Source organism: Cryptomeria japonica, chromosome 5 (assembly GCF_030272615.1).
Source record: "Cryptomeria japonica chromosome 5, Sugi_1.0, whole genome shotgun sequence".
NCBI lineage: Eukaryota > Viridiplantae > Streptophyta > Pinopsida > Cupressales > Cupressaceae > Cryptomeria > Cryptomeria japonica.
Window position 1 is genome coordinate 917,803,832 of NC_081409.1, and position 14,493 is coordinate 917,818,324.

The following is a 14,493-nucleotide window of genomic DNA, read 5'->3' on the forward strand; positions in this document are numbered from 1 at the left end:
AACCCATTCAATTTTTCCAATGTCCTCTAGGGTTAGATCAAGGCAATGTGCTGCACATGGTGTAAAAAACATGGAAGGATATTTATCTGTCAGAAGTCTCCCTGCAACAACACAAGCAGCAGCATTGTCTGTGATAAATTGAACCACATTTTGTGGCCCTACATCTGTAACTACCACGTCATACATCTCAAACAATGCATTTGTGGATTTCATCATATTAGATGCATCCACAGATTTCAAAAAAACAGTGCCAATCTCACAAGAGACAAGGAAGTTAATGAGAGTTCGGTTCCTTCTATCTGTCCAACCATTTGACATGATGCTGCAACCAGTTCTAGCCCACTGCAATCGATGTTGTTTAACAACATCTTGAACATCCTCTACTGCATCTTTCAGCATACCAACCCTTAATGATTCACAAGATGGGGCTTGAAACCCAGGACCTACAGCTGCAATAGCATCTATCATGGGTTGCCAATATGGATTTTTGGAAGCATGGAATGCCGTGTGAGAGGAGTACCAATAATTAGCAATTGCCTTCTTTGCTTGTTCAGTGACAGTTTTCCTCCATCCTGTACTCTCCAAAGTGGTTTGTGATCCTGCTGTGGTACGAGGTTGGAAGAAAGCATTAGTGTTTCCTCCACCTGTGTTTGGTCCACGTGCTATAGAATTATGTGTCGACCCAGATTCCCTGAAACTCCCATCTTCACCATCCTCCTCACCCAAATGGTTCGTCCTGGGATCTGCAGAACTAGAACCTAGTTCAACCCCAATTCTTGCCTTTTTGGCCTTACTCTCAGCAATCCCGTCAAGAGATTGCTTTGCCTGATACGAGACATCTGCAGGGCATGCCTTGCATATCATGGTGTTATTTCCTCGTTCTTTGGACAAATGCCATTTGAAACGATAAATTCCACCACTGATCTCTTCTAGACACCAGTTGCACTTGACCTTCGTGCTACCCGTAACTGCTGTGCAATGTGTCCATGCAAAGTCTTTTTGATGCGACATTATCAAGAATCAGATCTGTAAAAACATTACACTCAATCTTAAACTTTTGAGGGATCTATGGTTGGGCTTGTGTAGAATAATTGCATTTTAATTACATTGACATGGGAAATTGGAAACCTAAATGTAATTGAATTTCAAGTTTACACCAATGGTATACTTCAATTATTGCTCAATACATGGGAAATTAAGCCATTGAAGAAGAATTTCAGACCCACTAGAAACAGCAATACATTCTTCTTAACCTTATATACAGTTAAATTATACTTTTTGGGAAGACAAATTTCTGTCCAACAGTAAAATATATACAGTATATCTTTCTGAGTACTTATATATTTTATATTCAGTAATGTTCAAATTAGTTATACTAGTAAATTTAAGTTAATTAGTTAAATAAGTAATTTTATTTGAACATGTGCTTAGGCTAGGGGTTGATTAGTTAACCTGTTATATTAAAGTTAATTGTTATATTAAACTTAACCTGTTCTATATGTAACTATATACTAACATATTGTTAAATTTAGCTGTTAAATTTATTAGTATATATTTTCAGTATATTAAATTTAAGCGTATATATTTAACATTATATTAAATTTAACTGTATATAAATATATACAGTTAAATTTAATATACTGTTAAATATATACTAAATTTAACTGTATATATTTAACAGTATATTAAATTTAACTGTATATAAATATATACAGTTAAATTTAACATACTGCTAAATATATACAGTTACTAAATTTAATATACTGAAAATTTATACTAATAAATTTATACAGTATATTAAATTTAACTGTATATATTTAACAGTATATTAAATTTAATATACTGTTAAATATATACAGTTAAATTTAAAATACTGTTAAATATATACTAAATTTAACTGTATATATTTAACAGTATATTAAATTTAACTGTATATAAATATATATAGTAAAATTTAATATACAGTTAAATTTAATATACTGTTAAATATATACAGTAAATAAATTTAATATACTGAAAATATATACTAATAAATTTATACAGTATATTAAATTTAACTGTATATATTTAACGTATATTAAATTTAATATACTGTTAAATATATACAGTTAAATTTGATATACTGTTAAATATATACTAATAAATTTAACAGTTAAATTTTAACAGCATGTTAGTATATATGTAACAGTTAAGTTTAATGTAACAGTATATTAAATTTAAAAGTTAAATTTATTAGTATATATTTAACTGTTAAATTTAATATACTGTTAAATATAATTCTATAAAACAAACTAATAAATTAAATTAAACTATATTTATTATATAGTTTAACTGTTAAATTTATTATACAATATACAGTATATTTAATAGTTAATATTTAACTATTAAATATACTGTATATTGTATAATAAATTTAACAGTGAAATTATTAAACAGTATATTTAAATTTTAATATATTGTTAAATATATTTAACTGTTAAATTTAATATAACAGTATATTAAATTTAATATAACAGTATATTAAATTTAACTGTTAAATTTAACAGTATATTTAACAGTTAAATTTAATATACTGTTAAAACAAACTAAGAAATTAAATAAAACAAACTAAGAAATTAAATAAAACGAACATAATATTAAATAAAATCTATAAAAACAAAATTTGTAAAACAAAAATTTAACTGTAAATACCTGGAAGGCTCGATGAATGCAGTGATGGCTTGTGGCTTGGTGATCCCTCTGCGCTAAACTGTAAGAAACAGTCCGGCTTGGTGATCTTCTTCAATCACCGTAATAGACAATCAATCTCGGAAAATCGGAAGCCCGATTAATGACGAACATGGACTTCAAATTTCCCACCTGCAAACTTTGGACGAAAAACAATAGGGAGGCGGCGTCCATTTGTAGATTTTTCTCCGAAACTTTGGCACCTTTTTCGTGTTTTTAGGGTTTTCGTGCAAATAATTGCGATTTTTATTTTTTCCGATTAATCGGCAGATATTAATCGGGCTTAATCGTGTTTAAACGGGAAAAAATCGTTGACCCGTGGTCAATGCGTATTTCGCGATTTTTTCGGGGAAAAAATCGCGACCCTCTGCGATTCCCGATTAATCGCGATTGATCATGATTTTTTCCCGATCATTGCTTCACTGCTTTAGATGATTGCACTGAGCTTGTGTCAAATTGTTTGACTTGATGTTGAGACCTTGCCTAGTAGGATTCCATTGAATCATTCACCCTTTTTGTGCATTCTGGGCTTTAGATTAGATTCTCTAAGCCTTTTCCTTTTGATCTTTCTTTGTTAGATGAGTTAGTCCCAAGTTCCAACAATGCCCAAGTATTCAAGCATTCATGTACAACGTAAGTCCCCTTGTTATTTCGGTATCGTCACATTAAACCATTGAGCTTATCCACAAGTCAAGACCTGACATTTCATAACCTTGGAGTTGTCTCATTTGATTGCGAAGCATAGCATTTGAGAGACTGAGCAATTAGGGACGAGAGAATTGTGATGACTTAGATGCCCTTAAAAGTCGACCTTGAAACTTAATAAACAAAATTTAATAAATAAAATTATTAATATTTTAATAGCAATTTGGGGGCCAACCTAGTGTGGTTTTTTTAATAGATAAATTAATATCTTTAATGAAAACAACTCTAAGGCCTACCATGCTTGTGGGAGTGAATTTTAATTGACCTATTGATTGCTATTTGTATAGCTTATTTAGATTGTAGAAGGCATGGCGGTTTACGAGTTGAAATCACTTTGGTGAGATTGCTGTCTTCCTAGAACGAAAACTCTAGCAAACAGGCCTGGGTAGGAACTGACCTATTGATTAGTATTTATATAGCTTATTTGGATTGTAGAAGGCACAAGCATATCAATTCTTTACTTTTTCGAACTTAGTACCATAAGCATATCAATTGCATAATATCATTCACAAGAACACACGATTTTATGTGGAAAACCTTATGGGCGAAAACCATGGTAATATATTTGCTTATATAAACTTGTCTTATAAACTTTGTAGGCACCAACTCATAGGAGACGCCAATCCCCACAACTAAGCACCAACTTACTAAGCACTATTGTGACGTTTCACGCATTGCACCATTGCAAATGGGGACCCCCCTAGTTTTTGCTTTCCAGGATAGTTTTTAAGTCTTTTAGCTGTTAGCCTTTGCTTTGAAGAAGTGTGGTATCCCAAGTGGCTAAGGTATAATGAGGACAAGTCTCATCTCTTCCAGATGAAGTCAAGTGCAGCACTACCAGTGGGTGCCCAAGCCCAATCCCAATCGCTTCCCATCCATCTCCTCTCCTTCCGTTCCACTCTCATCTCCTAACTCCCTTCCCTAAATTCTCCTTTATTTCCCTTCATATACCCTTTCACCACCTCTCCATCACTCTCACCTACCACTTCCATCTCTTTCCACTCCCCACACCTTCTTACCTTCTATCTTCACTTCCTTCCATTACCCCACTTCATATTTATTCCCATCTTATACCTCCTCCTACCCTCCATTCCCTACATTTCTAACCTATATCCCACATTCCCCATCTACCCTTCCTATCCTCCATCTACCCTATCTTCCTCTCACCCTCACTTCCTACCTGTTTATACTTACTCACTATCGTCACTAACCACATCCCTATCTTATCCTACCCATATCCTAACCCTTACACCCTTTACCCCCCTTTTTACCTATCCTAACCTCACATCCCCCCGCATCTCCCTTTTCCTATCTCCTTATAATTCCCCTCATCCCTCATCCCTCATCCCTCACCTATGCCTTCATTCCCTTCATCTCCTTATATCTGCCCATCACCCAACAACTCCCTTGTCACCTTCCCCAATGTCATGTCCCCTCCTTGATTGTTATATGTAATCTAAATGAAACAATTATTATTATTAATTAATATAATAATTAATAACGAATGACTATTTGAAATATATTTATTTATTAAGTATTATTATTTAATTAATATTTATTATTAATAATATTCATGAAATATTCAAATAAAAAATTAATTAATATTATATTATAAAATATATTATAAACATAATTTACTGTCATGTCCCTGCCTACCAACCACTTCTTACCTGCCTTCTAGCATGAAAGAAAACAAATAAATAATAAAAGAGCTAAATATTGAAGGCCAACTCCTATACCCTTGCTAGCCGACCATAGGAAGCATTAATTAAATTACTAAGAACATAAATGATATTAACAACAGCAAGGATTAACAAATAAATAATAAAAGAGCTAAATATTGAAGGCCAACTCCTATACCCTTGCTAGCCGATCATAGGAAGCATTAATTAGATTATTAAGAACATAAATGATATTAACAACAGCAAGGATTATGATTATTAAAAGTAGAAATTAATATGAAGTCAACAATTTCATTAGTATACAAAGACAACAGTCATTAAATAATAAAAAGACATCAGTATGCAACGATTTGTTTTGGAAAGATGTGACTCCAAGTATAAACACGTCTTTCCCAATAATCGTGGCCCTTACCCCATGTTAAATAGTGGGGTCATTCCTTGCCAAAAGGCATCGAATGATAAGGAAAGATAGGAAGGAAAATAAAAGTAAAAGGCTGTCAGTGGATGTCAGCAACATGTAAACTGCTGCCAACTATATGTTATTACCATTATACTATAAATGTTAAATTCTGGGAATAATATGCTGTAACTTATAATATCAGAAATATAGAATAGTCTGTTCTAATAGTAAAGCAGAAAGAGCTTACAAACAGAAGAAGAATTTGTTTGTATATAATTCTTGTTACTTCTGTCAGTATTTAAGAAGTTGGGAATTGAGATGTTTCCAAAGAGGGCAGTCTAAATCCAGACAATAGGGTGATTCCCAAGAGAGGGTGGGGATCAGCGTCCCGAGAACCTTGAGGGACAGGGTCCCAAGATAGGGTAAGGGCTTGGATCTGTAAACTTTGAGGGAACCTACTGTATTTGGTATCTAAGCGCTTTGATAACATTCACATCCTCTTCTTCCTTAAAGCTGAAGTAGTAACAAAGTTTGACACTTGCATTAAGAATTATGGATGTATGATAGAGGAGCAAGTTACTTATTATTAAGTTAATTGATTGAACTAACAAATACCACTGATTTGATTCATGTTAAGATAGAATTGTCTCCTAATCAAATTAGTTTAAGTCATAAGTACATTGAAATAGGTTAATTATGGTTAAAACAGGCCTAAACCTAGTAGGGGACATTACAAATGGTATCAAAGCTTTGATCCTGCCATCCTGCAGGGTAAAGACAAATCAATGAACTATTCTAGTTAATAAAAAAGAGTCTAAGAGTGAGTGAATTGAGTGGATACATTGAGTATACTTTGTGTCTTCATGCATTCATGTGTATTCATGAGAATATTTCCTACCTCAAGGGGACTTTATGCTTGAGTGTATTCACATGTCTTATATAAATTTCTTTCAAGTGTATGTTTCATATGCTTCATGGCTTGCAGACATTTATGTGTTTACTTAGTACTATATGACTGATGTGTCTTCAACACAATTGCTCCATTATATATGCTTATGAGATTGCTCAATGTTGTCGTGTTTTCAGCATGATTACATCGTGCACCTTGCTACTGTATGCTTCATGTACTCCTTGCTTATATACTATGTGTACTCATGTGATTGATTCATGTCTGATATGTTTTCAGCATGTACGCCTTGACCTTTATGTGTGCCTCATGACTGATGTGTCTTCAGCATGTTTACGCATTTCAAATATATACTTCATGCTTTAAATGTATTCATGGGTTTTAATGCTTAATTGCTTATGATCAATGATCTATGTGTATTCAGGTGTATACCCTATGCTTTATATGTATTCATATGTATGATTCATGCCTTGCATCTATTCATTGAGTATACGTTTCATACTTCAAATGTATTTGTATACCTTGATTGCATTTGGGTGTATGCTCATATATTTGTATGTGCTCTTCAGGCCCTATGTATATTCATGTGTGTACCTTATGTGTATTCATATCGGTATTTCACACTTTGTGTATTCATATGTATGATTTATGTCGTACGTGTATTCTCATATGTATGATTTATATGGCCCACAAGTTTCATGCTTAGCAATAGGATTCTATGTGTATTTATGTCCACGCTTCCTACCTAATGTCTACATAAAAGTTTATGCCTTGCTCACATTTGTGTCCTGTGTGTATACTTCATGTGAATTCATGTGAATGCTTCTTGGTCTAAGTATATTCCCATAGAGCATGTCTTGCATGCGTGAGTGCATATTTCATGCTTAAGTGTATACTTCATATTTTAAGTGATTCACATGCCTTAGGTATAGGTCTCTCACATATATGTTTCATGTATATATGCCTCATAGTTGCAGATGTTTATTTGTTTGTTATATCTTTGATGTGTCTCTAGCATGATTACTCCATTGCATGTTTATACGTGTACACTTCGTGCTTTACATATTTGCCACTCAATGTCTCATGTGGATGCTTCTTGCCTTATGTGCTTCCATATACTTCGTGCTTTATATCTAAAGTTTACTCATGTGTATGACTCATGTCTTATGTATTTAGGCGTTAGCTTCATACTGGACGTATTGGATGCCTGCATAAAGTATCTTCCACATATTTACTCCATTTGTATTTTATATGGATGCTTTGCACCTTTGTATGTACTGCTTCATGCCTTACATGTGTTTATGCTTCACAACTTGCATGTATACTTCAAGCCTTGCATGTATTTAACATAACTTCATGCCTCGTGCGCGATACTTTACATAGATGTTTCATGTCTTACATACTCTTATGCCTCATGCTTCATTCCTTGCATGTATTCATGTGTGTTACATGTCTTCAGGCTTCATGCTTCATTACCTTATGTGTATTGTGTATAGATTTCATGTAGGCTTTGTGTCTTCATATATACATGTATAACTTGTGTTTATTAGAAAATGACTCAGTTTGAGAAAATTGTCAATTGCTTGAGGACAAGCAATTTCGGGAAGGGCAGACTGTCATGTCCCCTCCTTGATTGTTATATGTAATCTAAATGAAATGATTATTATTAATAATTAATATAATAATTAATAATAGACTCTGCTAGGTTTAGGCCTGTTCTAACCATAATTAACCTATTTCAATGTACTTATGACTTAAACTAATTTGATTAGGAGACAATTCTATCTTAACATGAATCAAAATAGTGATATTTGTTAGTTCAAGCAATTAACTTATTAATAAGTAACTTGCTCATCTATCATACATCCATAATTCTTAATGCAAGTGTCAAACTTTGTTACTACTTCAGTTTTAAGGAAGAAGAGGATGTGAATGTTATCAAAGTGCTTAGATACCAAATAGAGTAGGCTCCCTCAAAGTTTACAGATCCAAGCCCTTACCCTATCTTGGAACCCTGTCCCTCAAGGTTCTCGGGACTCTGATCCCCACGATCTCTTGGGAATCACCCTATTGTCTGGATTTAGACTGCCCCTCTTTGGAAACATCTCAATTCCCAACTTGTTAAATACTGACAGTCTAAGTCACCAGGTTCGACCGAATTTGAACCTTGAAGTTCGAAATTCGGCGAACTTGAAAAACCATTAAAAAAATCGATTAAATTCGATTAAATTCGATTTTAGGGTTTGTTAAAGTGTTTTTTTAATTTTTCGGGTTTGCGTTTTAGGGTTTGTTTTGGCGGATTTTATAAATAGGCGGCCGTAGACGTTGCAACCACACCCACGCGAGCTGCTAACGCCGCCCGCTCTGCCTGACCGCCCGCTCTGCGACCACCGCCCGCTCTGCGACGCCACCACCGGTGCTCGGCCGCCACCCGTCTGCGACGCCGCCACCAGTGTCGACGCCGCCTGCACTCCGCGATGACGCCGCCACCAGTGCCGAGTGCCGACGCCGCCACCAGTGCCGACGCCGCCTGCACTCCGCGACGCCGCCTACACAGCCGCACACGTCCGCCGCACAGGTATTTTTTTTTATTTTATTATTTTTTTTTTTTGTTTATAATGTTAAATAGTTAATAACTAATGTTTAAAAATGTAATTTTATATAATAATAATATTATATATTTTATGCTTTATATTTATATTTTATAATATAATATTATATATTTTTATATTTTATTAAATTTTTTTAGGTTTAATATTTTTTATGTTTAATAATTAATAATTTAATATTAATATGGTGTTAATTTTTTTTATTTTTTATGATATTAATATGATATTATTAATTTATTATTATATATCTCTGCTTCATTTTTTTATATGATATTAATATGGTGTCAATTTTTTTTATGTTTATAAATTTATAATATTGTTTAATATTATTATTATATAATTTATAATTTTATATTAATGGTTTTTTATTATATTGTTTAATATTATATATTTTTAAAAGGTTGAAATAAAAATAGTGTGTTTTTTAATTTTTCTTTCCAAACATGCAGATTTTCATTTAATGGCTCCTCCCAAATCAACTTCTGAGGCATGGAAGCATGTGACCCGAAATGGAACTCACATCAAATGTAACATGTGTCAGGCAAATATCATTGGAACTTTAACAAGGCTTAGGGACCACTTCCTTGCTAATAAAGGGGGTCCAGGTGGAGGTGTTCAAGCATGCACAGGTGCGACTCCAGAACTTAAAGCTATTCTAGAGAAAGAGTTGGCTGCTTCAACGGTAGGCAAAATGAAGAAGGCACAAAAGAAACAGAGAATTGAAGGAGATATATCTAGATTCACATCTGCCATGTCTTCCTCTTCTGTGCAATCCGAAGCGGCGAGTGTACCAAAACAGAGTGGAACACTGAACAACTTTTGGAAACCAGTAGAGAAACAACAGGTGGATGATGCAGTTGCTGATTTGTTTTACACAAGTGCTATTCCATTCAATGTTGCGAGAAATCCTCATTTCCGCAATGCAGTTCAGAAAATTGCAGAGTTTGGCAAAGGGTACACACCCCCAGGTTCAGAGGCTATCAGGACAACTCTTTTGCAGAGGTCAAAAGATAGAGTGACTGAAAAATTAGCTGATGTCAAAGCCACTTGGAAGGAAACAGGTTGCACTATATTGAGTGATGGATGGTCAGATATGTGTCAAAGGCCATTGATTAATGTTTTGGTGTCTTGTCCTGAAGGTGTTGTGTTTTTGAAAGTCATTGACACCATGAACCACAAAAAAACTTCAGAGTATATTTTTCAAATATTAGAGGAAGCCATTCTTGAAGTAGGGATGGAAAATGTGGTTCAAGTGGTAACTGATAGTGCAGCAAATTGTGTGGGAGCTGGGAGGCTGATTGTAGAGAAGTACCCACAGATATATTGGAGCCCATGTGCAACGCATTGTCTCGATTTGTTGCTTCATGACTTGGCTAAATTCCCATGGATAAATGAAGCTATTCATAGAGGGAGAGCAATTGCAAATTTCATACGGAATCATCGTCTCACATTGAGTATTTATAGGCAGCATGCATCAAAGGAATTGTTGAGGCCTTGTGAAACAAGATTTGCTTCATATTATATCACTTTGAAAAGAGTGGTTGAAGAAAAAGCAGCTTTGAGGTCTATTATATGTTCCAATCAGTGGGAAAGTTCAGTGCTTTCTAAAAGCCCCAAGGGGAAGAACATAGAGCAAATCATCCTAAACAGCAATTTCTGGGAAAGTGCAGCAAAAGTCTTGCTTGTATGTGAACCAATTGTTGACGTGCTTCGTATGGTTGATGGTGACACTCCTTGCCTTGGCATGCTTTATGAAAGCATGGACCGGTGTAAGGAATCTATTCAAAAAGCACTAAACAATGAAGAAGCAGAATATATGCAGATATGGGAGGTAGTTGATTGCAGATGGAAAATGATGCACACACCTTTACATGCAGCAGCTTGCTTTTTGGAGCCTAAGTTGTTTTCTATTGATAGAAGGGGTGATAATGAAATCATGGCAGGGCTTTACCAAGCCATTAGCAGGTATGTACCAAATCCAGAAATTGCAGCACTAATCAGAGATCAAAGTTGGCAATACAAGAGAGGAGAAGGGATGTTTGGAGGGGCAGAAGCCAAATATGACTCGCCACGTATGTCTGGATATAGATGGTGGATCGCTTATGGATCATCAGCTCCTGAACTGCAAGAGTTTGCTATTCGAATTTTGAGTCAGGGAGCAAGTTCATCAGCTTGTGAGAGGAACTGGAGTTGCTTTGACCACATCCATTCCAAAAAGAGGAACAAATTGCTGACTGGAAAGTTGGGAGATCTTGTCTATGTTCGCAGCAATTTGAAATTGCTGATGAACAAATCAGCAAAGAACACTTCTTTACAACAAACTCTTGAAGGCATGGCAATGCCAGATGCAGATGAGCCTGACTTTGCAGATGATGAACTGAGTAGTGATACAGATGATGATGATTCGGCATCCCAGCCAAGTGCTCTTGATGACTTAGAGTTATTTTAAAGTTCTAAAGTTTTTGACTGTTATTGTACCTTTTTGACAAAAGAACATCTTTGCGATAGTGAAAGCATATGTTTCCTACGGTTTATATTTTATAAATGTGTCATCTTTTTGTAATGATTTCAAATCTATTTATCAATGTTAAACTATTTACGCAAATTTATAGATATATTACATATATTTATTAAAAAAAAATTTAAAAATTACATATGGCGAATTTAATTCGAATTTTATACATTTCGAATTTTTTCCGCATCGAACTTCATCGAATTTCAAAGCTGTCGAACTTCGAATTCGAATTCGAACCTGGTGACTTAGCTGACAGTAGTAACAAGAATTATATACAAACAAATTCTTCTTACTGTTTGTAAGCTCTTTCTGCTTTACTATCTAGTATTATTATTTATCTGATCAAGTCATATATATATATTTAATTATATTTCTGTTATTATAAGTTACAACAGACTGTTCTTTAATTATATTTCTGATATTATAAGTTACAGCAGGTTTTTCCCAGAATGAAACATTTATAGTATAATGGTAATAACATATAGTTGGCAGCAGTTTACATGTTGCTGACATCCACTGACAGCCTTTTACTTTTATTTTCCTTCCTATCTTTCCTTATCATTTGATGCCTTTTGGCAAGGAATGACCCCACTATTTAACATGGGGTAAGGGCCATGATTATTGGGAAAGACGTGTTTATACTTGGAGTCACGTCTTTCCAAAACAAATCGTTGCATACTGATGTCTTTTTATTATTTAATGACTGTTGTCTTTGTATATTAATGAAATCATTGACTTCATATTAATTTCTACTTTTAATAATCATAATCCTTACTGTTGTTAATATCATTTATGTTCTTAGTAATTTAATTAATGCTTCCTATGGTCGGCTAGCAAGGGTATAGGAGTTCGTCTTCAATATTTAGCTCTTTTATTATTTATTTGTTTTCTTTCATGCTAGAAGGCAGGTAAGAAGTGGTTGATAGGCAGGGACATGACAGTAAATTATGTTTATAATATAATATTAATTTATTTTTTATTTGAATATTTCATGAATATTATTAATAATAAATATTAATTAAATAATAATATTTAATAAATAAATAAATTTCAAATAATCATTTGTTATTAATTATTATATTAATTAATAATAATAATTGTTTCATTTAGATTACATTTAACAATCAAGGAGGGGACACCCTTTCCTTATTCCTAACCCAGCGCAGCTCCAAACTTTCCACCCTTTACCGCCTTCCTTACTTCTTTATCCCCTATCTTAACCCCTTATGACTCCCACCGTAGCATTTATCTTTCCCATCCACCTCATTATCTTTAATTCGTTTCTACCATGTCACATATTATTGGGCCCCACCACAAACTTCAATGTGAAGATTTCAGAAGGCTTTTTTTTCAAAGAATTGTACCCCCTCTCACTATATGTGGTATTGTTTGGGCCCACAAGCTCTTGAGGTGGAAATTTAAAAAGTTTTTTAAAAGACATTAACAATGCTACTTTACATGCTGGACCCCACCAAATTTTAAACCTGAAAATTGATAATGTTTTTTTAAGGGCAGTATGTGTGGTATTGTTTGGGCCCCACCAACTTTAGAGAAGAAGCAAAATGTTTTAAGGCATTGATAATGCCACTTCAGCATAGAGGCTAAACTGACATCAGCACTTCCTTTGGATTATGAAGTATGAACTCAGCCCACGATTTATCTTTGATTGCCTAAATGAAAACATCAAAATTTGGCTAAGGCATGAAAATAATTTGGGCTGTCATTGCTTTCGGCACCCCCTGACATTGCTTTCGGCACCTCCTGTCATTGCTCTCACACGCACTATGCATTGCTCTCAATGCCTTGTGCATTGCTAAATTTGATTGTGAAGGAAGGTAATGCCTTGAATTCCCATGATGCAATCATTAAATAGGATGTGATGAACGAAGAAATTGAGGTATGCCTGCTTTATGCGAGCTATGCACTTTGAATTGATGGACTTATTTGTGTGATACAAAGTATGGTGGAATTTCACAGGCCACTTTTCACACAATTAGAGGAATGAAAGAGAAAATGAGTAAATAGGTGAAAGATTTCAGACATTTTAATTAGAATGTTTTTGTGGGATAAGATTCATGTAATTTTGAATTTTTGTGTTGTCCCAAAATTAGCTCAATAATTCTCTCTGGGTTTGGTAACTATGATTTCAAGTCTTCTCAAGATTTCCTTCATGAGTAGTCATTACACTATTGGCATTTTTCCCTTGTTTATGTTGGTAATAATTACAAGGCAAAAGGATCCACATAGCATACAAGCATTGAAGGGCAATATCGAATGTGTATTGCTTTGGGCTTTTCACACACAACCCTTTTTCCTGATCGGCAAAGCTTTTGTAGCATGTAATGCTGTATACGTCACCCTTGTCCCACAATTCTTATCATTGTGGATTAATCCAATTACAACTCAGTCATGTGTATATGTTAAGTAGGTGAAGACTTTCACGGGCATTTTTAGTTGAACTTCAATTTTTTTGGGAATGTGATCTGTGTAGTTTTATAGCTTTGTAATATTTCCTACGAAACCCGGGGATGCGTCCCCTACCTAAAAACCCCCGTCCCAGTCCCGGGGACGTTTCGGGGACTTGGGGACGGCCAGGGGACGTCCCCGAAACGGGGGGACGGCTGGGGACGGATTGGGGACGGCTAGACGTCCCCCACATCTAGAGCTATGGAAAAATATTAAAAAAAAAAGTCGTATTTTCAATTTTTTAAAATTTTTTCTTAACATGGGCCCTCTATATTGAAAAAATTTAAAAAACGACTATCAATTTTTTTATTATTGAATTTGAATAGTTATGAAATCAAAATACGACTATCTATATTTTATTATTTTTCTAACATGGGCCCTCTATCAAAAATTAAAAGGCAACATTAAATTTATTAATTCATATCAAATATTTATAATTTTAAATTAATTCATATTATAAATATTAAAATTTATAAATAGAA

At 34.2% G+C, this 14,493-nt stretch overlaps 1 protein-coding gene across 1 annotated transcript in view; it reads left to right on the top strand.

Annotated features, from left to right (window-relative positions):
• Positions 1 to 14,493, top strand: part of LOC131066242 (NADH dehydrogenase [ubiquinone] iron-sulfur protein 4, mitochondrial) — a 62,776-nt gene that overhangs the window by 37,695 nt on the left and 10,588 nt on the right. The gene's annotated exons all lie outside the window — the stretch shown is intronic.